Source organism: Pristiophorus japonicus, chromosome 23 (genome assembly GCF_044704955.1).
Source record: "Pristiophorus japonicus isolate sPriJap1 chromosome 23, sPriJap1.hap1, whole genome shotgun sequence".
Lineage (NCBI taxonomy): Eukaryota > Metazoa > Chordata > Chondrichthyes > Pristiophoridae > Pristiophorus > Pristiophorus japonicus.
In genome coordinates, this window is record NC_091999.1 from 19,274,375 (window position 1) to 19,302,141 (window position 27,767).

Below are 27,767 nucleotides of genomic sequence, written 5' to 3' on the forward strand. Positions count from 1 at the left end.
TCCCAGGGCAAGTACAACATGGGTTAAACACAGACTAAAGCTCCCTCTACGTGACATATCAAACACTCACAGGGTAGTTACCAAGTAACGTTCCCTCTACTCTGCTGCATCAAACAGTGAGGTGAAGTACAGCATGGTTTAAACACAAAGTAAATCTCTCCCTAACCAGTTCCAAGGCAGGTACAGTATGGGTTATACACAGAGTAAAGCTCCTTCTGCACTGTCCTGAAGAATCCCAGGGCAGGTACAGCAAGGGTTCGTCACAATTTAAAGCTCCATGTCGGCTGACCCATTAAACGCTCCAAGGGCAGGACAGCACTGGTTAAATACACAGTAACAATCCCTCTGCACTGTCCCACCAGACATTCCCAGCGCATGCACAGCACAGGTTAGATATAGAGTAAAGCCCCCTCAGCATTGTCCCATCAAACACTGCCAGGGCCAGTACAGCACAGGATAGACATGGAGTATATCTTCCCGAAACACTCCATGGCTGGAACAGAACGTGATAAATAGAGAGTAATTTTTCACTGTGCACTGTCGCAACAAACAATCCATGGGAAGGTACAGCACGGGTTACATAAAGATTAAATCTCCCTCTAGTCGCTCCAAACACTCCCAGGCTTGGTACTGCATTGGGTAGATACAGAGTTAATCACCCTGTAAGCTGTCCCATCAAACACTGCAGAACTCGTATAGCACGGGTTAGATACAGAGTTAATCTCCCTGTACGTTGTCCCATCAAATGTTATTAAATGGGGAAGAGGCTCGGGGGTCCGGGTGACCACTCCTGCTCCAATTTCTCATGGTCTTATGTACCCAGCATGCCCCGCGGGGGAGAAATGCCGCACCCAGTCTGCAGCAGCTCGGTGCGCAGGCGCGGGCCCTGGCTGTGTTTGGAGCATGCGCGGTGCGTGTAATAGCAGAAGAGACATGTTTTGGATAGGCACCTCAGAAGTGTCCTCTTCAGCGGGACGGAGCGGAGTAATGGACCAGCGGGGAGACGGGGAGACTTCATAAACAACCCGTGCCCGCCGCAAGCCCGGAATAATAACCGGAATATCGGCGGTTGCAACTTCGAGGCTTTCTCCGGGTCACAGGCACAGGCTAACGGTGGCCACCTTGGTGCAGGAGGACATGTTCAGCGTTCCGTCATCTTGATTCAGTGAGTAGCACAGCACAGCGCATGCGCGGCCATCTTGGTGCAGAAACTCAGTGAATGACGTCAGTGTCTGTAATTGAACCCAGCCAGAGTCAGTACCTTCAGGGGAGGGGAACCAGTGAGTGTAGAACTGAACCCAGCCAGAGTCAGTACCTTCAGGGGAGGGGAACCAGTGAATGTAGAACTGAACCCAGCCAGAGTCAGTACCTCCAGAGGAGGGGAACCAGTGACTGACTGGGTAGTGCCGCCCCCCCCCCCCGATTGGCACGGAGCAGCATGCGCTGGTTGGGTTAGTGCCCCGCGCCGCCTCGCCATTCAGCAGAGGGCGGTTGGCGGGCTCCACTCGCGGCTTTTGAGCTTGGCGGGCCGGGTGAGGCGGGCGGTGTTGTGCACAGGCGCGGGGCCAGCCTATTGTAGGAGATTGGCCTCAGACAGATGAACAGACGACGTTTTGCCGCGGCCGCGGAGGATGGATGAGCAGCACGTGCAGCCTCCCTGCAGACTCACATACTCACAGACACGCGCGGGCGGGGAGATTTGGCCGCCAAGTCGGCGGGTGTTGGCTGCGGGGTACCTTTAGGGGGAGTGGGCCTTGGTTACTGTCGGGGGTTGTGGGGAGTTTGGCCGAGGTCCGCCCGCCTCGGGGAGCAGGGAGCCACAGGGGTGGGGCTTCCTGGACGTCACAATGCTTTCCATTGTCCCGCTGCAGGGCAGGGAGCATGCGCGGCGGCCATCTTACTGCAGAGAGCAGGTGCAGGATGGGGACCAGTGACATGAATACATGAGAACATCAGAAATAAGAGATGAGTCGGCCCTTTGGCCCCTCGAGCCTGCCGCCATTCAATAAGATGATGGCTGCAGCATCTGGGGTGGTTCTCCTTGGAGCAGTGAAGGTGCAGGGCAGGTTTAACAGAGGTGCTCACAATCGGGAAGGCTTTAGATTGAGTCAGGGAACAGAGTGGTTCTCCTCACACAATCAGAGAATGGTTACAGCACGGAAGGCCATTCGGCCCGTCGAGCCCTTGCCTGCTCCCAGCTAGTCCCACTGCCCTTCCCTTTCCCCCAGTCCTGCAAATGTTTTCTTTCAGATACTTATCCAATTCTCTTTTGAAACTGTGATTGATTTTGCCTCCACCACCCTTTCAGGCCGTGCATTCCAAATCCTAACCACTCGCTGCACAAAGTAGATTTTTCTTACGTTGCCTTTGGTTCTTCTGCCAATCACCTTAATTTCTTCTCCTCTGCTTCTCGACCCCTCCACCAATGGGAACAGTTTCTCTCTATCTACTCTGTTCGGACCGCTCATGATTTTGAACACCTCTATCAATTCTCCTCTCAAAGTTCTCTGCTCCAAGGAGAACAACCCCAGCTTCTCCAGTCAATCCACGGAAGTGAAGTCCCTCATCTCGTGAATCATTCTTGTCAATCTTTTCTGCACCCTCTCTAAGGCCTTCACATCCAAATGTGCATTGCCCAGAATTGGACACAATGCTCCAGTTGAGGCCAAACCAGTGTATTATAAAGGTTCATCATAACCTCCTTGCTTTTGTACTCTGTAATGTCCAGGATCCTGTAAGTTTTTTTTAACTGCTTTCTCAACCTGTCCTGCCACCTTCAGCGATTTGTGCACAAATACCCGCAGGTCTCACTTTTCATGCAACCTCTTTAGGAATGAACCTTTAGTTTATTTTGCCTCTCCTCATTTATTTAATCACGCTATTCTAATTTAATTTCTTAACTCAGATTCACGGCCTCATTTTATTTCTTCCCCCGAACCCCGCAACTTAATCCGTCAGCATAATGTTGTCGAGTGGTGATTGATTGCCCTGAGAACCAACAGGAAGAGAGGCCGTAGGGCCAAGTGAGCAGCGTGCTCTGCAACCAATCGTGTTGCTTGAGGGGTGGATCCTGAGTCGGACTGTCAAGTGAGTCTGTGTGAACCCGTGTTAAACAATTTATCTTTTAAAAGTTAAATCGAGATTTATTTTGTTAATAAAACAATTTAACATTTGTCAGTATTTTGTTTTCCTAGATTTCCTATTATGAGTTTCAGACACTTCAGTGCCAAGTGGACCAGGTGCTTAAAAATCATTCATTTCCCTCTTTCCATGTTGCTGTTTGTTATAGGGACAGAGATTGAGTTCCCCACATTATGCATTTGTAGTAGTTAAAGTAACATCCTTCCTGTTGGTAGAGCGTCACATTGTGTGCTGGGTGAGATGGCTGGTGGCATCAGCCTTTAGAATACACATCCTCTTGTTCAAATCTCTCCAGGGTCCCACCCTTCCCTATCTCTGTAACCTCCTCCAGCCCACCAACCCTCTTAATAGTTTGTTTCTTTTGAACAGAGGAGGCTGAGGGGAGAACTTAATGAGGTGTATAAAATTATGAGGGGCCTAGATAGAGTGGATATTTCCCTTTGCAGAGGGGTCATAGAAACATAGAAAATAGGTGCAGGAGCAGGCCATTCAATGAGTTCATGGCTGAACATGAAACTTCAGTACCCCCTTCCTGCTTTCTCGCCATACCCCTTGATCACCAGAGTAGTAAGGACTTCATCTAATTCCATTTTGAATATATTTAGTGAATTGGCCTCAACTACTTTCTGTGGTAGAGAATTCCACAGGTTCACCACTCTCTGGGTGAAGAAGTTTCTCCTCATCTCGGTCCTAAATGGCTTACCCCTTATCCTTAGACTGTGACCCCTGGTTCTGGACTTCCCCAACATTGGGAACATTCTTCCTGCATCCAACCTGTCCATACCCGTCAGAATTTTACACGTTTCTATGAGGACCCCTCTCACTCTTGTGAAATCCAGTGAATACAAGCCCAGTTGATCCAGTCTTTCTTGATAGGTCAGTCCCACCATCCCGAGAATCAGTCTGGTGAATCTTCGCTGCACTCCCTCAATAGCAAGAACGTCCTTCCTCAAGTTAGGAGACCAAAACTGTACACAATACTCCAGGTGTGGCCTCACCAAGGCCCTATACAACTGTAGCAACACCTCAATGCCCCTGTACTCAAATCCCCTCGCTATGAAGGCCAACATGCCATTTGCTTTCTTAACCGCCTGCTGTACTTGCATGCCAACCTTCAATGGCTGATGTACCATGACACCAAGGTCTCGCTGCACCTTCCCCCTTCCTAATCTGTCACCATTCAGATAATAGTCTGTCTCTCTGTTTTTACGACCAAAGTGGATAACATCACATTTATCCACATTATACTTCATCTGCCACGCATTTGCCCACTCACCTAACCTATCCAAGTCACTCTGCAGCCTCATAGCATCCTCCTCAGAGCTCACACTGCCACCCAACTTAGTGTCATCCGCAAATTTGGAGATACTACATTTAATCCCCTCGTCGAAATCATTAATGTACAATGTAAACAGCTGGTGCCCCAGCACAGAACCTTGCGGTACCCCACTCTGAAAAGTACCCATTTACTCCTACTCTTTGCTTCCTGTCTGACAACCAGTTCTCAATCCATGTCAGCACACTACCCCCAATCCCATGTGCTTTAACTTTGCACATTAATCTCCTGTGTGGCACCTTGTCGAAAGCCTTCTGAAAGTCCAAATATACCACATCAACTGGTTCTCCCTTGTCCACTTTACTGGAAACATCCTCAAAAAATTCCAGAAGATTTGTCAAGAGTGATCTCCCTTTCACAAATCCATGCTGACTTGGACCTATCATGTTACCATTTTCCAAATGCGCTGCTATGACATCCTTAATAATTGATTCCACCATTTTACCCACTACTGAGGTCAGGCTGACCGGTCTATAATTCCCTGCTTTCTCTCTCCCTCCTTTTTTAAAAAGTGGGGTTACATTGGCTACCCTCCACTCGATAGGAACTGATCCAGAGTCAATGGAATGTTGGAAAATGACTGTCAATGCATCCGCTATTTCCAAGGCCACCTCCTTAGGTACTCTGGGATGCAGTCCATCAGGCCCTGGGGATTTATCAGCCTTCAATCCCATCAATTTCCCCAACACAATTTCCCGACTAATAAAGATTTCCCTCAGTTCCTCCTCCTTACTAGACCCCCGGACCCCTTTTATATCCGGAAGGTTGTTTGTGTCCTCCTTAGTGAATACTTAACCAAAGTACTTGTTCAATTGGTCTGCCATTTCTTTGTTCCCCGTTATGACTTCCCCTGATTCTGACTGCAGGGGACCTACGTTTGTCTTTACTAACCTTTTTCTCTTTACATACCTATAGAAACTTTTGCAATCCGCCTTAATGTTCCCTGCAAGCTTCTTCTCGTACTCCATTTTCCCTGCCCTAATCAAACCCTTTGTCCTCCTCTGCTGAGTTCTAAATTTCTCCCAGTCCCCAGGTTCGCTGCTATTTCTGGCCAATTTGTATACAACTTCCTTGGCTTTAATACTATCCCTGATTTCCCTAGATAGCCACGGTTGAGCCACCTTCCCTTTTTTATTTTTACGCCAGACAGGAATGTACAATTGTTGTAATTCATCCATGCGGTCTCTAAATGTCTGCCATTGCCCATCCACAGTCAACCCCTTAAGTATCATTCGCCAATCTATCTTAGCCAATTCACGCCTCATACCTTCAAAGTTACCCTTCTTTAAGTTCTGGACCATGGTCTTTGAATTAACTGTTTCATTCTCCATCCTAATGCAGAATTCCACCATATTGTGGTCACTCTTCCCCAAGGGGCCTCGCACATTGAGATTGTTAATTAATCCTCTCTCATTACACAACACCCAGTCGAAGATGGCCTCCCCCCTAGTTGGTTCCTCGACATATTGGTCTAGAAAACCATCCCTTATGCACTCCAGGAAATCGTCCTCCACCGTATTGCTTCCAGTTTGGCTAGCCCAATCTATGTGCATATTAAAGTCACCCATTATAACTGCTGCACCTTTATTGCATGCATTCCTAATTTCCTGTTTGATGCCCTCCCCATCATCACTAATACTGTTTGGAGGTCTGTACACAACTCCCACTAACGCTTTTTGCCCTTTAGTGTTCTGCAGCTCTACCCATATAGATTCCACATCATCCAAGCTAATGTCTTTCCTAACTATTGCATTAATCTCCTCTTTAACCAGCAATGCTACCCCACCTCCTTTTCCTTTTTTTTCTATCCTTCCTGAATGTTGAATACCCCTGAATGTTGAGTTCCCAGCCCTGATCATCCTGGAGCCATGTCTCCGTAATCCCAATCACATCATATTTGTTAACATCTATTTGCACACTTAATTCATCCACCTTATTGCGGATACTCCTTGCATTAAGACACAAAGCCTTCAGGCTTTTTTTAACACCCTTTGTCCTTTTAGAATGTTGCTGTACAGTGGCCCTTTTTGTTCTTTGCCTTGGGTTTCTCTGCCCTCCACTTTTCCTCATCTCCTTTCTATTTTTTGCTTTTGCCTCATTTTTGTCTCCCTCTGTCTCCCTGCTTAGGTTTCCATCCCCCTGCAATATTAGTTTAATTCCTCCCCAACGGCACTAGCAAACACTCCCCCTAGGACATTGGTTCCGGTCCTGGCCAGGGGCAGACCATCCGGTTTGTACTAGTCCCACCTGCCCCAGAACCGGTTCCAATGGCCCAGGAATTTGAATCCCTCCCTGCTGCACCACTGCTCAAGCCACGTATTCATCTGCGCTATCCTGCGATTCCTACTCAGACTAGCACGTGGTACTGGTAGCAATCCCGAGATTACTACTTTTGAGGTCCTACGTTTTAATTTAGCTCCTAGCTCCTTAAATTCTTTTCGTAGGACCTCATCCCTTTTTTTTTACCTATGTCGTTGGTACCAATGTGCACCACGACAACTGGCTGTTCTCGCTCCCTTTTCAGAATGTACTGCACCCGCTCCGAGACATCCTTGACCCTTGCACCAGGGAGGCAACATACCATCCTGGAGTCTCGGTTGCGGCCGCAGAAACGCCTATCTATTCCCATCACCATCGAATCCCCAATCACTATCGTGCTCCCAATCTTTTTCCTGCCCTTCTGTGCAGCAGAGTCAGCCACAGTGCCATGAACATGGCTGCTGCTGCCCTCCCCTGATGAGTCATCCCCCCAACAGTACTCAAAGCGGTGTATCTGTTTTGCAGGGGGATGACCACAGGGGACCCCTGCACTATCTTTCTTGCACTACTCTTCCTGCTGGTCTTCCATTCCCTATCTGGCTGTGGACCCTTCTCCTGCGGTAAGACCAACTCACTACACGTGATACTCACGTCATTCTCAGCATCGTGGATGATCCAGAGTGAATCCACCCTCAGCTCCAATTCCACAACGCGGACGATCAAGAGCTCGAGGCGGATACACTTCCCAGACACGTAGCGCCCAGGGACACCGGAAGTGTCCCCGAGTTCCCACATGGTACAGGAGGAGCATATCACGTGACCGAGCTCTCCTGCCATGTCTTAACCCTCGGATACACTTAACTTGGTAGTAACAATGCTAAAGTTCACTTACTGATATAAAAAATAATAAGAAAAGCTACTCACCAATCACAAGCCAATCACTTACCCCTTTGGCTGTGACGTCACTTTTTGATTCCCTTCTAATTCTATTTTGCTTTCTCTCCCGCTGTCGCTGCACCGGTATGCTTTTGATAGGTCGCTTCAGCTGAACATTTTAGCCAGTACAAAGCTAGCCCAACAAAGAGGGGGAAGTTCTGGACTTAGTATTCGTGACTGAAGCTGGGCAGGTTGAAGTGGTATCGATGGGACAGCATTTTGGTGCTAGTGATCATAATTCATATAGATTTAGGGTAGTTATGGAAATGGACAAAGATAGACCAGGAATAAAAGTTTTCAATTGGGGAAAAGCCAATTTACTAAGCTGAGATGTGATTTAGCCAAAGTGGACTGTAAACAGCTACTGGAAATGGTGAGAGATTGGGAATCGTTGGTGTTCAGAGGGACCTTGGTGTCCTTGTCCACGAATCACTGAAAGTTAATATGCAGGTACAGCAAGCAATGAAGAAAGCAAATGGTATGTTGGCTTTTATTACAAGAGTATTTGAGTACAAGAGTAAAGACGTCTTACTGCAATTATATAGGGCCCTGGTGAGACTACACCTTGAGTATTGTGTACAGTTTTGGCTGCTTACCTAAGGAAGGATGTACTTGCCATTGAAGATGACAAAGAAGGTTCACCAAACTGAATTCCTGGGATGGGAGGATTGTTTTGTGAGAAGAGATTGTGTAGACTAGGCATGTATTCTCTAGAGTTTAGAAGAATGAGAGATGATATCATTGAAACATACATAATGCTTATCGGGCTTGACAGCGTAGATGCAGGGAGAATGTTTCCTCTGGCTGAGGAGTCTAGAACCAGGGGTCACAGTCTCAAAATAGGGGTTGTCCATTTAGGACTGAGATGAGCAGAGACTAATTCACTCATTAATCTTTGTAATTCTCTACCACAGAGGGCAGTGGAAGCCCTGTCTTTGAGTATATTTAAGACAGAGATCGATACATTTTTGTATATTAAGGTAATCAAGGGATATGGAATAGTGCAGGAAAGTGGAGTTGAGGTAGAAGATCAGTGGGGATCTCATTTAATGGCAGAGCAGGCTCGACGGGCCGAATGGCATACTCCTGCTCTGAAATCTTATGTTCTTAATGGCGCTACATAAATGAAAGTTGTTGTTGTCTATAAAGGAAGGAGAAATGGTGATGGGTCAGGGAGAGCATTTGATCAGAACTAGGAGATATGGCAGATGGACAGCTTATAGGGAGCGATAGAGTGAGGGAAAGGAGAGAGAGAGAGACCATGTGCACAAGAAATGAACTGTAAAGTTGGGTGGGCAAGAGAAGAGAACTGACAGCAGACAAAAGAAGGCACAATGGGAGAAGGTAGAGTAATAAAAGACATGTAGAAAATAAAAAGACTTGCATTTATTTCGCATCTTTGACGACCACCAGATGCCCCAAATAGCTTAACAGTCAATTAAGTTCTTTTTGAAGTGTAGTCGCGATCATCATGTAGGAAACACAGCAACGAATTTACAATGTGATAATGACCAGATAATCTGCTTTACTGATGTTAAGGGAAAATATTGGCCTGGACATCGGGGATAACTCCCCTGTTCTGCTTGAAATAGTGCAATGGGACATTTTACGTCCACCTGAGGGAGCAGACAGGGCCTCGGTTTAACAATCTTATCCAAAGACAGCATCTCCGACAGTACAGCAGTCCCTCAGCAGTGCACTGGAGCATCAGCCGAGAGTTTTGTGTTCATGTCTCTGGAGTGCAACATCAACCCACAACCTTGTGACTCAGAGGCAAGTGTGTTGCCCACTGAGTCACAGCTGACACAAATACTGACATAGTTAGAGCAGGTGAGCTCAGTTGGAGATGTTAGATGATGCATTTATCAATGCTTAGATATTTTGTCTATTCCTCAAAATCAGTAACATTTTGGAACGTTCAGGTCAAGATTCACAGATTAACAATAAGAAATAGGAGCAGGAGTAGGCCATTGGATCCCTCGAGCCTGCTCTGTCATTCAATAAAATCATGGCTGATCTGATCTTGACCTCAACTCCACTTTCCAGCCTGCTCCCCATAACTCTTGACTCCCTTATAATTCAAATATCTGTCTATCTCCCCTTTAAATATATTGAATGACTCAGCCTTCACAGCTTTCTGGGGCAGAGAATTCCAAAGATTCACGACCCTTAGAGAAGAAATTCCTCCGCATCTCCGTTTTCAATGGGCGACCCCTTATTCTGAAACTATGCACCCTACTTCTAGATTCCCCCATGAGGGAAAACATCCTCTCTGCATCTACCCTGTCAAGCCCCCTCAGAATCTTACACGTTTCAATAAGATCACCTCTCATTTTTCGAATCTCCAATGAGTACAGGCCCAACCTGCTCAAGCTTACTTCATAAGACAACCCCTTCATCTCAGGAATCAACCTCGTGAACCTTCTCTGAACTGCCTCCAATGCAAGTATATCCCTCCTTAAATACGCAGACAAAAACTGTACGCAGTACTCCAGGTGTGGTCTCACGAATTCCCTGTACAGTTGTAGCAGGATTTCTCTACTTTTATACTCCATTCCTCTTGCAATAAAAGCCAATATTCCATTTGCCTTCCTGATTACTTGCTGTACCTGCATGGTAACTTTTTGTGTTTCATGCACAAGGACACCCAGATCCCTCTGTACCGCAACATTTTGTACTTGCCATTTAAATAATTTGCTTTTTTATTCTTCCTACCAAAGTGCATAACCTCACATTTTCCCACATTATATTCCATCTGCCAAATTTCTTCGCACTCACTGAGTCTGTCTATAATCCTTTGCAGATTCTTTGTGTCCTCCTCACAACTTGCTTTCCCACCTATCTTTGTATCAGCAGCAAATTTGGCTGCAGTGCACTCCGTCCCTTCATCCAAGTCATTAATATAGATTGTAAATAGTTGAGGCCCCAGCACTGATCCGTGTGGCACCCCACTAGTTACAGTTTGCCAACCTGAAAATGACCCATTTAATCCCGACTCTCTGTTTTCTGTTAGTTAGCCAATCCCACATCTATGCAAAATAGTTTACCCCCAACCCTGTGAGCTCTTATATTGTGCAGTAACCTTTTATCTGGCACCTTATCGAATGCCTTCTGGAAATCCAAATGCACAACTGCTGATGGTTCCTCTTCGTCCACCCTGCTCGTTACATCCTCAAAGAACTCTAGCAAATTTGTCAAACGTGATTTCCCTTTCATAAAACCATGCCGTCTCTGCTTGACTATTATGCTTTCCTCAATGTCCTGCTACTATTTCCTTCATAATGGACTCCAGCATTTTCCCAATGATAGATGTTAGGGTAACTGCTCTATAGTTTCCTGCTTTCTGTCTCCCTCCCTCCCTTGTTGAATAGGGGTGTTGCATTTGAGGTTTTACAATCCACTGGGACCTTGCCAGAATCCAGGGAATTTTGGTAGATTACAACCAATCCATCCACTTTCTCTGCAGCCACTTCTTTTAAGACCCCAGGATGCAGGCCATCAGGTCCAGGGGACGTCCATCTTTAGTCCCAATAGTTTGTCTAGTACTTTTTCTCTAGTGATAATGATTGTTTCAAGTTCCTCGCTCCCTGTGACCCCTTGATTATCTATTATTATTGGGATGTTTTTAGTGTCTTCCACTATGAAGACCTTACAAAATATTTGTTTAAAGTCTCTGCCATTTCCCCGTTTCCCATTATTAATTCCCCGTCTCATCCTCTAAGGGACCAACATTGATTTTAGCAATCTCTTCCTTTTTATACAGCTGTAGAAGCTCTGACAGTATTTATATTTCTTGCCAGTTTACTCTCAATCTATCTCCTCCCTCTTTATTATTTTTATTAAATCAATACTTAAAACCACACAGCAGAAGGAAAGAATGTTCCATAGAAACTAGAATTGTCTCTTCTGAATTTCGATCCTGCACTTACAGTGATGACTTTTGTAAACTCCTTTTGCAGGGTGTTAGAAGGTGAGGAATTGAAGGAGGGAAACTCAAACGAAACATCACGTCAAGATCAGATAGAGTCACTCGAATCATCAGGACTTGAATATCATCGTCCTTTGAATGTGGAAGGAGACATGTTTGTTTGTTCTGTCCGTGGGGAAAGATTACAAACATCAGTTTGACTGAAAAAGCACTGAGACACACACACCCGAGTGAGAGAGTATCAGAGCACTGATTGTGGAAAGAGCTTTAACCAGTCACACAGCCTGAAAAATCATCGCACCATTCACAGCGGGGTGAAACTGTAAACGTGTTGTGGGTGGAGGAGGCTTCAACTGATCGTCCAACCTGGAGAGACGGAAGCACACCCGCACCATGGATAAATCATGGAAATGTGGGGACTGTGGGAAGGGATTCAGCTACCCGTCTGCGCTGGAAATTCATCAACACAGTCACACTGGGCAGAGGCCGTTCACCTGCCCCGTGTGTGGGAAGCGATTCACTCGATCATCCGAACTGCTGAGACACCAGCGTGTTCACACTGAGGAGAGGCCATTCACCTGCTCTGAATGTGGGAAAGGATTCACTCAGTCATCCGACCTGCTGAGACACCAGCGTGTTCACACTGGGGAGAGGCCATTCACCTGCTCTGAATGTGGGAAAGGATTCACTATGTCATCCGACCTGCTGGCACACCAGCGAGTTCACACTAGGGAGAGGCCATTCAACTGCTCTGAATGTGGAAGGGGATTCACTGTGTCATCCAGTCTGGTGAAACACCAGCTCGTTCACACAGGGGCGAGACCGTTCACCTGCTCTGAATGTGGGAAGGGATTCACTGTGTCATCCAGCCTGCTGAGACACCAGCGTGTTCACACTGGGGAGAGGCCATTCACCTGCTCTGAATGTGGGAAAGGATTCACTCAGTCATCCGACCTGCTGGCACACCAGCGAGTTCACACTGGGGAGAGGCCATTCACCTGCTCTGAATGTGGGAAGGGATTCACTGTGTCATCCAGCCTGGTGAAACACCAGCGAGTTCACAAGTGACTGCAGTGGTTGGATTCTGCTATCATTGCTGCTGTTAATCACATCCCGACTGGATCGTGTCAATTCCGACAGATGAAGTTTGTTTCTGCTGATGATGAGCCCGATAACTTGGCTGGAATATAATATTTGATATTTCAATAACACAGTGTGTCGACATTTAATGCTCCAAGTTAAGAGGAGACTAATTGATGTCCTGTTATTGACTGCACCATTTTGGGGCCTTTTCTCCTTTCTAACTCTGGATTATTTCAGTTCTCATCCCTTCGGTTACTGTCGTAGACAATTGCCAGTTCCCCTTACCTCCCAGAGTGCATCTCCTCGCCTTGGTATTGAGGGAAGGTGTCGATAACATGCCTGGGATCACTAAACACAAAACCCTGTCAGTGAATCACTTTCAGATACTGGACTTAGCGTGTGCCCCACAGCTTCTCTCTCACCTTCGATCTGTGTTTGGAGCATCACGCCTGCAAACTTGTGTTCAATTTAAATTTGAATACACTTAAGAAATGTATTTAAGAAAATGCGGATCACATGAATTAATTGGCAAATGTTTTGAGTCAACTAGATGAACATGTAACTGCATCCCGGCCCAATATTCCAGCTCTACATTCACAGGAGAAAGTCTGTTATCAAACTGCTCGAGTAGACAGAATAGAGAACAATGCTAACTCTAAGAATATCTAGCTTCTGTTGTAAATATCTTTCCAATCCCGACTGATGCAATCTGGCATTTTCCTTTCAGTTGAAGTGAATGGAAGATGAGAGGGGTGTTGGCATAGGGAACTCAGTTAATTCAGCTTCTGAAAGGTGTTCATTTTTAGTTCATTCCATATCTGGGAAAATGTGGTTGTTATCAGAGAGAGATTTCACTGAGCAACAGTTGGTGTTTGCAACCAACTGGCCGTGGATATTTTCATCATCGAATGTTTAGATTAGAAATATTATGTTAGAATACGAAGAGTTCAGAGACGATTGGTTTGCGCTTGCCACAGGAAGACCAGTGTTTTACCTGCTTCTAACGTTGTTGATGTATATTGAAGAAAATGCAGACTTGTGTCTCTGGACTATGCCGTAGCCAAAGACTACCATATTAGGCAATGCCAATTCCAGTTGAATAATGGGTTGATGGCATAGCAAAAGATCCAGCAGTTAAAACAAAATTATCTCCAGTTATCTGCAGACATCGAATGTCACAGCATGCTGACAAAGTTGGACTTAAGAATTTAAAGTATTGAGTCCAATTATTGGGATCGATTGTTATAGAATTGAATTGATGTAGAATGGAAAAGTGGTGAAGTTATGCTAAACTTGTATCGAAACTTGGTTAGACTTTGTGTGTGCAATTCTGGTCACCATATTATAAAAAGTATATGGAGACACTGGAGAGGGTGCAGAGAAGATTTACAAGGATGACACCAGAAAGGCGAGCGTATACGTATTGGGAAAGGATGGACAGGCCGGGTCGCTCTTCTCTTGAAAAAAGTAGGATGAGGGGTGACCTAGTGTCTTTAAAATGATGAAAGGTTTTGATAGAGTAGACACAGTTTTTCCACTTGTGGGGACCAGCATAATTAGAGGTCACCAACATAAGATAGTCACCAAGAAATCAAATAGAGAATTCAGAAGAAACCTCTACCCGGAGAGTGGTGAGAATGTGGAACTCGCTGCCACAGGGAGTGGTTGAAGCGAATAGTATCGATGCATTAAAGAGGAGGCTAGACACGTATATGAGGGAGAAGGGAAAAGAGGGTTATGTGGATATAGTTAGATGAGGAAAGAAGGGAGCAGGCTCGAGTGGAGCATAAACGCTGGCATGGACTGGTTGGGCCGAATGGCCTGTTTCTTTGTCGTATATCCGATGTAATCCTATTGTCCAGGACACACTGCTCGAAGGGGAAGATAAATGACTTGCATCCAAACGCAATTGTTACTTTTGTCTTCTTTGTAAAATGACAAAATCTGGGCATAATTTGTTTCTGAAATTAAAACTGATTTTATATATATGTATATATATATATATATATATAAGCGTCGCTGGTCAAACACATGGGAAGGAAAATGTAGCTGAAAATTGAGATAATTAAATTTTATTTTTGAAAAAGTCCCGTCTCTGTGGTTCTGTCCAAACTATGTATTCAGAAATAAGTTTTTGGGGGCGACTGTTATGCTAAAGGTAACTAACATCCTTCCTCTTGTGGACTGAATTGCTCTCTGGCATATTTTGGAGAATAAAAGGTCCAAGAAGAGGTTCGGTTACATAAAATTAAACAAAGAAACTGGGTCAAAACTTGGACCAAGTGGGAATGTTTGATCGATGTTTAAAGACAGTATGATAATATTGTATTTGAAAGTAAAGTTCCTCCTGGATCATGAATGAAATGGTGAACACTGTATAAAATGTAATGAGATGAATTGAGTGAGGATATAAGAGGAAAACAGGAAAGTTACACCTCCAAATAGAAATGTTTCTTCACTCATTGTTCCTGGGCAAATTGTCATAAATCATCTGCGTACAATCTGATGGTAATGTAAATTCTTGTTAAAGTCAGGGAAGTGTAGGAAATAGCTAATATTTCTCTGACATGTTTGTGTCATTGCCTATACTGAACAATAAGAAAACTGAATTTGATCGCCTGGCTACTACCTGAGACATCGGAACCATGGAGAGGGAGATGAGCAAAGATCTTCAGACACCCCACGATCTTTTGATAAGATCACCTCAAATGGCTTGGATCAGATGTCACATGTGGCATGATATTGGGATACCGCTGCGTGTGTGTGTGAACGAGTCTCAGGCATGCTCAGTTATTGACAACAGCACAACATGAAATGTCGAATGTGGCTCAGGAGTGTGAGAGAATTTATTAAACCATCAAGGCCATAACACATTCTCCATAGAGAAACCGACTTTGAAATAATCAGGATAGAGTTAAACACACTGCTACCTGTCAGAAACTTTAGAATTAACAGTGGCGAGAAGGCTGATCAAATTAGGATTTCGTTGCAGCTAGAATGGTCATCAGCTTCAAGGCCTCCACTAAGTACTGAACAAAGAAAGCTTGTAGAGAGGCTAAAAACAAATAATTCAGCATGTCTCTATCTGGACAAGGTGGTCATGGCTGTGTACAGATCAGCTACAAGCTGAAGGTGGGAGATAAGGAGGCCCGATCTTACAGGCTCCATAACAAAACATGGATCCAAGTGAGAGGCGATCTCCAGGAGGAAGCAGAGGACCTCAAATGGGTCAGTTTTGGAATCCATGATAAACCGAAGTTTCGACCCTCAAAAGCTTAATTTTGGTGGTAATAGAGAAAGAACCCTAACGCGTGCTCCTTGGGAAGATTGGGAGACCAGGAAGACTTTCCTGAACGAGGTGGGTTGGGACACATCCTGACCCCAAACACTAAATTAATAGTGTTCCCTTAAATAGTTAGTAGCACACCAGGACAATAAGTAATAAGTATAAAATACATTAATACAAACTTAAAAGGTAATAACGACAGGTTATTTTAAAGTAAGAAATGTCGTATGTTGATCAGTAATGTTTGGTTTGCCAAGTACAAACGCTGATAGTGATCATCATATGTGAGACTTAAATAAAATGACATTCCACCTCACAAAAAGAGCTTTACCTGTCCCATCCAGTAAAATAACTAATGGACTAGAAGCAACTGAATCACGAAATGTATTATATAACAATGTGTGTTTTTAAATTGTTAATTGAAATCAGAAGTTTTAATCATGAGCTTGAATCTATCAACTAGATTATGTGAAGGGTGATATTCACAATTAATAGACAAAATGGGAAGAGAATTAGTAAAGGATGTGTTAGTAAGGAGTAAAACACAGGAACCAAGGGATGAGGAAGATGGGAAACACAAGGAGAATCAGTTTAAATCGCAAGGAAAGTGAGAGCTGACAGGATAGCTCAGAATAGGAGCCACAGCAAGGTTAGCAGGAATAAACAGAATAGATATAGAAAGTGAATGGGAACACGATGTGGCTTACTGGTGGTATTGTGTGTAGCCTCTGTGACATTTATGATGAATGTGGTACAGAAGGGACTGGACAAGAGAGAGTAATCAAATCCCTTTGTTTATTCATGAAGAACAACTGAGAACATGGTTTAGGGGAACCAAGTCATAGGCTTTGATGTGATGCAGCCAATAGGAATGGGGATTTTGGTCCTGAGGGATGGAGAAAGAAGTGAAGGTATTAGACCAATGGGATTGGCCTTGCCTTTGCCAAGGAAAAATGGAAATGAAACGGAACCTTGGACGGTGTATAGGGTAGAAACGTTTGCAAGCGTGGAAAACAGAGTTAGGTCCGATCCATAAACAGTATGAGGAATATCCAAGATATCTGATTAAGAAGGGAGGAACTTCGATAGCACCAGATATGCAGTGTTGTACTCTGAAAGGGACAACATGGGTTTGTACATGTTCCAGCTTGTGGGTTCACCCTCAACAAATAATCTCCAGAATGCCAGATTGAAATAAGTAAATGGGGCGAAGGCCAAACCAATTCCGTGTATAAAGCAAAAGGACAGTATTGTGTGACTACTACTGTCACGTATATGACTGTGGGTTCAACCCGCTCCCCCACACTAGAACATAACTTTTGCTTGATTCCACCGAGGAACACATGTATCAGTGCTAAACGTTGGTTCTGGTACATCATCATAATGCAACTTATCTGCATGAGACTGCCTCTGGAGGATAAAGCCATTCGAATCATTCCACATATAGGACACTATATTCTCCCTGTTTCTGGCTTTAAAGTTCATAATTCAGCGAATTAGGACATCCCAGAAACACACAGTGCAAATCATATAGAGGAAGAGAGAGACAGAACGGGCAATTCCGAGACTTGCGTATCTGGAATGGTGGAAAGTAGAATCTAGTTAGATTGTTCCAGCTGGGATTGGTGATAGCACGGATAATAGCTTCAGGGATTCTGGTCATTGCATTATGCTGTAAGGAAGTCAATAAGGGACATTGAAAATATAAGGAAAGTGAAGGACGCTGAGACGAAACCAGGATTAGTAAAGACAAAGAAGGATATAAAACTCTTTGTCAACAGGTAATGTAACCCATAAAAAAACCTGCGGGACTGGTTGACATGTTGACCCTGGTTAATTCAGCTTCTGAAAGGGATTTATGTTTAATTAATTAGATAGAGGGAAAAATGGGGTTCGTATTATTAGGGAGAGAGAGAGACAGATTTCACTTAGCAACAGCTGGTGTTTTGCGACCAACCAGGCTTCGATATTCATAATAGAATGGATTAGAAATATTGTTAGGATTAGAAAAGTCCAGAAGTAGTGGTTTATGATCACCGTAGCCAGGCCGCAATGCTTCTAAATGCGTCGCTGATGTAAACTTGTGTTTCTGGACTATGCAGTAGCCAGAGACTACCATATTTGGCAAAGCCGGTTCCAGTTTGATAAGAAAACAGTGTATAAATGTAAGATTTTTCCTTTGTTCATTAGCGTGGAGATACCCGTGCCTGGTTACACGTGCTCCATCTGTGACTATACTCCACTTGTAAATTGCTTTTCATGCTGAAGGTAAAGAATAAATTGATTATAAATAGAAGACTGAATTCGTTACGACTCAAGGGAACAAACAGAAGTTCGTTTTAAATCAACAGTTGTTTTTTTTTAAGTTTGGAACTTCAAAACTTCCTTAGGAATTAAAAATCCATCACACCAGCAGAAATCATAAGTAAAGCTATCATTATTAATCTTGAATAAAACAAAGCTTTGTTAATTTCAATAGCTCCTATTTAATTCGGACCAATATTTTATTAACTAAACAGTACAGAACAGATAAAATAAAACAAAATAGCACATGCTTACAGAACACAGTAAATTACATCATTGTTACATTCAGGTGCTTTTCCAAATGACTAAAAATACTGAATATGAGTAGACAAACATTGATTTAATTTGTTTAAATGTGAAAAAACAAAGTGCTTTGGAAATTTCAAACCAAGTATCTGGCACATGGCAACCGTAACTTCAAGGCTGAAGCTTATCTTTTGTAAAACAAACTCGTCTGGCTTTCAGAGTTGCACAGCTTGCCCCAGTCAAAATATATCCATAGCGCCGTCTTTAACTTCAAAATGTAAATCACAAAGATCCCCTGCTACTAGTTCCACAATCTGAATTGAAATGAACATGCTCAACATATCCACACTTCCTTGAAACTCCCAACATCGAAGACAACAAAGGGTTAAACGGCTTTTAGCTCCATGCAGATAAAAGTGGGTGAAGCTAAAACAAACATAACAAACGCTTTTTTCAAAGACAGACTTTCAGACAAAAGAAATACTGTAAATTCTTAAACATTCATGGTCAGGAAAACTTCCACTCTAACACAATTCACACAAACTGAAATTCCAGCATCCTTTAAGGTTCCTTTCACTCAGTAATCTTGTGCTTTCTTTTTCTCGGCACAGAAACTGACAGCTTCTGTGTTGGTTTCAATTTTAAGTTTCCTTTTTTCGCCGTTTAAATTGTCATCTCAGCAACTTATTCCCTAATTCTGTTTTTTCTTTCCTTTGTTGAGTTCTCAGCTGGGTTAACTTGCACCTTAGATCTTTTTCCCTCTCTGTCTCGCCTGTTCCTTATGCTTACCCTCTCTCACCTGTTAATTTCTCAAGTCTGTGCGCAGAGGTGGGTTGCATAAGCCAATATATGCTTCCGTTTGTCAAATTGGGACTTGCCCTCGTCAATTTGACTCTGGACCTAATCGACCACTTTCGGTATGAGTCACCTTGTGGACTCGCGAGGAATGATGGCAAGTGAGTGGTAGGGAGCAGCTTCCCATGTTCATTGTCCCTGGCACGCTCTGTCAGGTTAGCCATGCTTAGCAAACCCATCGCTCAACTACTGGTAGGAGATTAGTCGTCCATCTCCCAGAAATTCTCCATCCTGGATTGATAGCCTGGCCAAGTAAAACTAATTGGCCACAGATCTCCGGATCCGAGTTCCACTGAACAAAATGTTGATTAATTACTATCCGTCAAGTCAATTTGTTGACTTTTTGGGTCTGTGCCAATTAGCCCTTTCACGCCTAAGTTCAGAAAGCTTTGACTTAACTCGTATTGGTGACTATAATTATATTTTATTCAGTGAAATTGAAACACTGCTATTCACCAAACCCCCCATCCCAGCTTTTCTTGCACCTCTGCTCTCCAACCATCTTCATTCCAACTCCTTTCACCCTTATTCTCCACCCTCACTTACACCTCCTCTTAAACCCCTCTCATCTTCCATTCATTTCAATTGAAAGGAAACCAAGAGATTAGACCAGTCAGGATTTGAAAGATATTTACAACAGATTCTTAGACTTATGGTCTTTCTATATTCTATCCACACGATCAGTTAGATAAAAGACATTCTCCTGTGAATACTGAGCTGGACTATTGGGCTGTGATGTGTTTACTTTTTCATCTTGGTGACTCTAAAGCTTTGCCTGTTAATTGATGTAATCGGTTTCCTTGTTCGTCTTTTGTTAAATACATTTCCTGAGTGGATTCAAATTTAAATTAAAACCAGGTTTGCAGGCATGATGCTCTATTCACACATCGAAGGTGAGAGAGATGCTATGGGGCACACGCTAAGTTCAGCAGCGGAAAGCCTCTCCCCAGTGTGAACTCGCTGGTGTGTCAGCAGGTGGGATGACCAAGTGAATCCCCTCCCACACTGGGCGCAGGTGAACGGCCTGTTCCTGATGTGAACTCACTGGTGTGTTTGCAGGCTGGATGTCTGAGTGAATCCCTTCCCCTTGTGTGACTGCGCCGATGAATATCCAGGTTAGACGGGGAACTAAATCCCCTCCCACATTTCCACGGTTTCTCCATGGTGTGGGTATCCTTGTGTCTCTCCAGGTTGGATGATCAGTTGAAGCCTGGTCCACACACACAACACGTGTACGGTTCTCCCCGCTGTGAATGGTACGATGTTTTTTCAGGCTGTGTAACTGGTTAAAGCTCTTTCCACAGTCAGTGCACTGGAACACTCACTCGGGTGTGTGTGTCTCGGTGCTTCTCCAGTCACACTGATGTTTGAAAATTTTCCCACAATAAGAACAGACAAACAATTCTCCTTTTATATTGAAAGGCCGATGATATTCAGGAATCAAGTGACCCGTCAGATCTTGGTGTGATGTTTGGTTTGAGTTTTCCGTCTCCAAATCCTTCAAATACCCTGTAAAAGGAGTTTACAGATCTCATCACCATAAGTACAGAAAACAAATTCAGAACAATAAATTCTAGTTTCTATGGAACATTTTTTCCTCCCTTGTTCCTCCAAAGCTGTAAATCGCTGCCTCCTCCCTGTACTGAAATCCAAACACATCGCACGTCTCAAGACATTTTATCCTCCATTCCCAGTTTTCCACACCAACTCTGGCTGGGTTCACTTCTACACTCACTGGTTCCCCTCCCTCTCCTCCCCTGATGGTGCTGACTCTGGCTGGGTTCAATTCTACACTCACTAGTGCCCCTCTCTCTCCTCCACTGATGGTGCTGACTCTGGCTGGGTTCACTTCTACAATCACTGCCTCCCCTCCCTCTCCTCCCCTGATGGTGCTGACTCTGGCTGGGTTCAGTTCTACACTCACTGGTTCCCCTCCCTCTCCTCCCCTGATGGTGCTTACTCTGGCTGGGTTCAATTCTACACTCACTGGTTCCCCTCCCTCTCCTCCCCTGATGGTGCTGACTCTGGCTGGGTTCACTTCTACACTCACTGCCTACCCTCCCCCTCCTCCCCTGATGATGCTAACTCTGGCTGGGTTCAATTCTACACTCACTGCCTACCCTCCCCCTCCTCCCCTGATGGTGCTAACTCTGGCTGGGTTCAGTTCTACACTCACTGGTTCCCCTCCCTCTCCTCCCCTGATGGTGCTGATTCTGGCTGGGTTCAATTCTACACTCACTGGTTCCCCTCCCTCTCCTCCCCTGATGGTGCTTACTCTGGCTGGGTTCAGTTCCACACTCACTGCTTCCCCTCCCTCTCCTCCCCTGATGGTGCTAACTCTGGCTGTGTTCACTTCCACACTCACTGCTTCCCCTCCCTCTCCTCCCCTGATGGTGCTAACTCTGGCTGGGTTCACTTCTACACTCACTGCTTCCCCTCCCTCTCCTCCCCTGATGGTGCTGACTCTGGCTGGGTTCACTTCTACACTTACTGCTTCCCCTCCCTCTCCTCCCCTGATGGTGCTGACTCTGGCTGGGTTCACTTCTACACTCACTGCTTCCCCTCCCTCTCCTCCCCTGATGGTGCTGATTCTGGCTGGGTTCACTTCCACACTCACTGGGACCCTGAAGACCCAAGCACTCTGTGTTCGTTTACAAAGATGGCCACACATGCGTTCTACGGCTTGACGAACAGCGATAGCGATGCACAAACCTGCGGCATTCCTTTATAAAGGCCGCCAACCTGGGCCTATTGCCGTGAAAATGTCCTGGAGCTGCAAACGTGAGAGCTCAAGCTTCTTATTCAGGGTTTACGACCAACACCAGTTACAAATGGATATGATCTGATAGCCATTACAGAGACTGGGTTGCAAGGTGACCAAGACTGGGAACTTAACATTTCAGGGTACTTGACAATCCGGAAGGACAGACATAAAAGTAAAGGAGGTGGGGTAGCTCTGAAGATAAAAGATGGAATCAATGCCATAGTGAGAAACGATATTGGCTCAAATGATCAGGATGTTGAAACAGTTTTAGTTACCAATGGATGGCCATCTTTTCTCTTACGCCTTTCCTCCTCACAGGGATATATTTTTCTTGAGAGTTGTGAAATATCTCCTTAAATGTACACCAACCATCCTACACTTTAATCTATTTTCCCAGTCCACTTTAGCCAACTCAGCCCTCATCCCTTCATAGTCTCCTTAATTTAAGCTTAGTACGCTGGTTAGAGATCTTCCACCTGAATTTGAAATTGAATCATGCTACTCATTCCAAGGGGATCCTTTACCAGGAGATTGTTTATTAATCCTGTCTCATTACACAGGACCAGATCTAAGATAGCCTGCCCCCTTGTTGGTTCCGTTGCATACTGTTCAAGGAACCCATCCATTATGCATTCTATGACCTCTTCCTCAAGGCTACCTGACCAATTTGATTTCTCCAATCAATATGGAGGTTAAAATCACCTATGATTATTGCTGTTCCCTTTTTACAAGCCCCCACTATTTCCTGGTTTATACTTCTACCAACAAGTTGCTACTGTTAGGTTTCTTATAGACTACACCCACCAAGTGACTTTTTAAGAATTAGGAACAGAAGTAGGCCATCTAGCCCCTCGAACCTGTGTTACTCATACTCCCTCAGTACCCTGTGTTACTCACACTCCCTCAGTACCCTCTGTTACTCACACTCCCTCAATACCCTGTGTTACTCACAATCCCTCAGTACCATTTGTTACTCACACTCCCTCAGTACCCTCAGTATCCTGTGTCACTCACACTCCCTCAGTACACTGCGTTACTCACACCCCCTCAGTACCCTGTGTTACTCACAATCCTCAGTACACTGTGTTACTCACACTCCCTCAGTTCCCAGTGTTACTCATACTCCCTCAGTACACTGTGTTACTCACACTACCTCAGTAACCTCTGTTACTCACACTCCCATGTCCCCTGTGTTACTCATACTCACTCAGTACACTGTGCTACTCACACTCCCTCAGTACCCTGTGTTACTCACACTCCCTCAGTACCCTGTGTTACTCACACTCCCTCAGTACCCTGTGTTTCTCACTTGCTCTCAGTACCCTGTGTTACTCACACTCCCTCAGTACCCTGTATGACTCACACTCCCGCAATACACTGTGTTTCTCACAATCACTCAGAAATCTGTGCTACTCACACTCCCTTAGTAACCTGTGTTACTCAAAGTCCCTCAGTTCCCTGTGTGACTCACAATCCCGCAGTGCCCTGTGTTACTCACACTCCCTCAGTACCCTGTATTACTCACGCTCCCTCAGTACCCTGTGTTACTCACACTCCCTCAGTGCCCTGTGTTACTCACACTCCCTCAGTATCCTGTGTTACTCAAACTCCCTCAGTAACCTGTGTTACTCAAAGTCCCTCAGTTCCCTGTGTGAATCATAATCCCGCAGTGCCCTGTGTTACTCACACTCCCTCAGTACCCTGTGTTACTCACAATCCCTCAGTAACCTGCGTTACTCACACTCCCTTAGTACCCTGTTTTACTCACACCCCCTCAGTACTCTGTGTTACTCACACTCCCTCAGTATGCTGTATTACTCACCTGTACTCAGTACACTCTGTTTCTCACACTCCCTCAGTACCCTGTGTTACTCACACTCCCTCAGTACCCTGTGTTAATCACATACCCTCAGTAACCCGTGTTACTCACACTCCCTCTGTCCCCTGTTTTACTCACACTCCCTCAGTACCCTATGTTACTCACAATCCTTCAGTACCCTGTGTTACCCACACTCCCTCAGTACCTTGTGTTACTCACACTCCCTCAGTACCCTGTGTGACTCACACTCCCTCAGTACCCTGTGTTACTCACACTCCCTCAGGACTTTGTGTTACTCACACTCTCTCAGTACCCTGTGTTACTCACACTCCCTCAGTACCATGTGTTACTCACACTCCCTCAGTCCCCTGTTTTACTCACAATCCCTCAGGATCTTGTGTTACTCACACTCCCTCAGTATCCTTAGTATCCTGTGTCACTCACACTCCCTTAGTACCCTGTGTTACTCACACAGCCTCAGAACCCTGTGTTACTCACACCACCTCTGTACCCTGTATTACTCACAACCCCTCAGTCCCCTGTGTTACTCACACTCCCTCAGGATCCTGTGTTACTCACACTCCCTCAGCACCTTTTGTTAATTACATTCCCTCAATAGCCTGTGCTACTCACAGTCCCTCAGTACCCTGCGTTACTCACACTACCTCAGTAACCTGTCTTACTCACACTCCCTCTGTCCCCTGTATTACTCACACTCGCTCAGTACCCTGTGTTACTCACACTCCCTCAGGATCCTGTGTTACTCAAACTCCCTCAGTACCCTATGTTACTCGCAATCCCTCAGTACCCTGTGTTGCTCACAATTCCTCAGTACCCTGGACTACTCACACTCGCACAGTATCCTGCGTTACTCGCACTCTCTCGGTACCGTGTGTTACCCACACTCCCTCAGTACCCTCTGTTACTCACACTCCCTCAATACCCTGTGTTACTCACAATCCCTCAGTACCATGTGTTACTCACACTCCCTCAGTACCCTCAGTATCCTGTGTCACTCACACTCCCTCAGTACACTGTGTTACTCACACCCCCTCAGTACCCTGTGTTACTCACAATCCCTCAGTACACTGTGTTACTCACACTCCCTCAGTTCCCAGTGTTACTCATACTCCCTCAGTACACTGTGTTACTCACACTACCTCAGTAACCTCAGTTTCTCACACTCCCATGTCCCCTGTGTTACTCATACTCCCTCAGTACACTGTGCTACTCACACTCCCTCAGTACCCTGTGTTACTCACACTCCCTCAGTACCCTGTGTTACTCACACTCCCTCAGTACCCTGTGTTACTCACATGCTCTCAGTACCCTGTGTTACTCACACTCCCTCAGTACCCTGTATGACTCACACTCCCTCAGTACACTGTGTTTCTCACAATCACTCAGAAACCTGTGTTACTCACACTCCCTTAGTAACCTGTGTTACTCAAAGTCCCTCAGTTCCCTGTGTGACTCACAATCCCGCAGTACCCTGTGTTACTCACACTCCCTCAGTGCCCTGTGTTACTCACACTCCCTCAGTATCCTGTGTTACTCAAACTCCCTCAGTAACCTGTGTTACTCAAAGTCCCTCAGTTCCCTGTGTGAATCATAATCCCGCAGTGCCCTGTGTTACTCAAACTCCCTCAGTAACCTGTGTTACTCAAAGTCCCTCAGTTCCCTGTGTGAATCATAATCCCGCAGTGCCCTGTGTTACTCACACTCCCTCAGTACCCTGTGGTACTCACAATCCCTCAGTAACCTGTGTTACTCACACTCCCTTAGTACCCTGTTTTACTCACACTCCCTCAGTACTCTGTGTTACTCACACTCCCTCAGTATGCTGTATTACTCACCTGTACTCAGTACACTGTGTTTCTCACACTCCCTCAGTACCCTGTGTTACTCACACTCCCTCAGTACCCTGTGTTAATAACATACCCTCAGTAACCCGTGTTACTCACACTCCCTCTGTCCCCTGTTTTACTCACACTCCCTCAGTACCCTATGTTACTCACAATCCTTCAGTACCCTGTGTTACCCACACTCCCTCAGTACCTGGTGTTACTCACACTCCCTCAGTACCCTGTGTTACTCACACTCCCTCAGTACCCTGTGTTACTCACACTCCCTCAGTACCCTGTGTTTCTCACAATGCCTCAGTAACCTGTGTTACACACACTCCCTTAGTACCCTGTGTTACTCACACTCCCTCAGTACCCTGTTTTATTCACACTCCCTTAGTACCCTGTTTTACTCACACTCCATCAGTAACCTGTGTTACTCACACTCCCTCAGTAACCTGTGTTACTCACACTCCCTCAGTACCCATTGTTACTCACACACCCTCAGTACCCTGTGTGACTCACACTCCCTCAGTACCCTGTGTTACTCACACTCCCTCAGTACTTTGTGTTACTCACACTCTCTCACTACCCTGTGTTACTCACACTACCTCAGTATCCTGTGTTACTCACACACCTTCAGTCCCCTGTGTTACTCACAATCCCTCAGGATCTTGTGTTGCTCACACTCCCTCAGTATCCTTAGTATCCTGTGTCACTCACACTCCCTTAGTACCCTGTGTTACTCACACAGCCTCAGAACCCTGTGTTACTCACACCACCTCTGTACCCTGTATTACTCACAACCCCTCAGTCCCCTGTGTTACTCACACTCCCTCAGGATCCTGTGTTACTCACACTCCCTCAGCACCTTTTGTTAATTACATTCCCTCAATAGCCTGTGCTACTCACAGTCCCTCAGTACCCTGCGTTACTCACACTACCTCAGTAACCTGTCTTACTCACACTCCCTCTGTCCCCTGTATTACTCACACTCGCTCAGTACCCTGTGTTACTCACACTCCCTCAGGATCCTGTGTTACTCACACTCCCTCAGTACCCTATGTTACTCGCAATCCCTCAGTACCCTGTGTTGCTCACAATTCCTCAGTACCCTGGACTACTCACACTCGCACAGTATCCTGCGTTACTCACACTCTCTCGGTACCGTGTGTTACCCACACTCCCTCAGTACCCTCTGTTACTCACACTCTCTCAATAACCTTTGTTACTCACAATCCCTCAGTACCATGTGTTACTCACACTCCCTCAGTACTCTCAGTATCCTGTGTCACTCACACTCCCTCAGTACACTGTGTTACTCACACCCCCTCAGTAGCCTGTGTAACTCACAATCCCTCAGTACACTGTGTTACTCACACTCCCTCAGTTCCCAGTGTTACTCATACTCCCTCAGTAAACTGTGTTACTCACACTACCTCAGTACACTGTGTTACTCACACTCCTTCAGTACCCTGTATGACTCACACTCCCTCAGTACACTGTGTTTCTCACAATCACTCAGAAACCTGTGTTACTCACACTCCCTTAGTAACCTGTGTTACTCAAAGTCCCTCAGTTCCCTGTGTGACTCACAATCCCGCAGTGCCCTGTGTTACTCACACTCCCTCAGTACCCTGTATTACTCACGCTCCCTCAGTACCCTGTGTTACTAACACTCCCTCAGTGCCCTGTTTTACTCACACTCCCTCACTACTCTGCGTTACTCACACTCCCTCAGTATGCTGTATTACTCACCTGTACTCAGTACACTGTGTTTCTCACACTCCGACAGTACCCTGTGTTACTCACACTCCCTCAGTACCCTGTGTTAATCACATACCCTCAGTAACCTGTGTTATTCACACTCCCTCTGTGTCCTGTTTTACTCACACTCCCTCAGTACCCTATGTTACTCACAATCCTTCAGTACCCTGTGTTACCCACAGTCCTTCAGTACCTTGTG

The 27,767-nt window shown here is 45.3% G+C and overlaps 1 pseudogene; it reads left to right on the plus strand.

Annotated features, from left to right (window-relative positions):
* LOC139235420 (zinc finger protein 132-like) overlaps positions 1–27,767 on the plus strand; it is a 111,478-nt pseudogene that overhangs the window by 17,319 nt on the left and 66,392 nt on the right.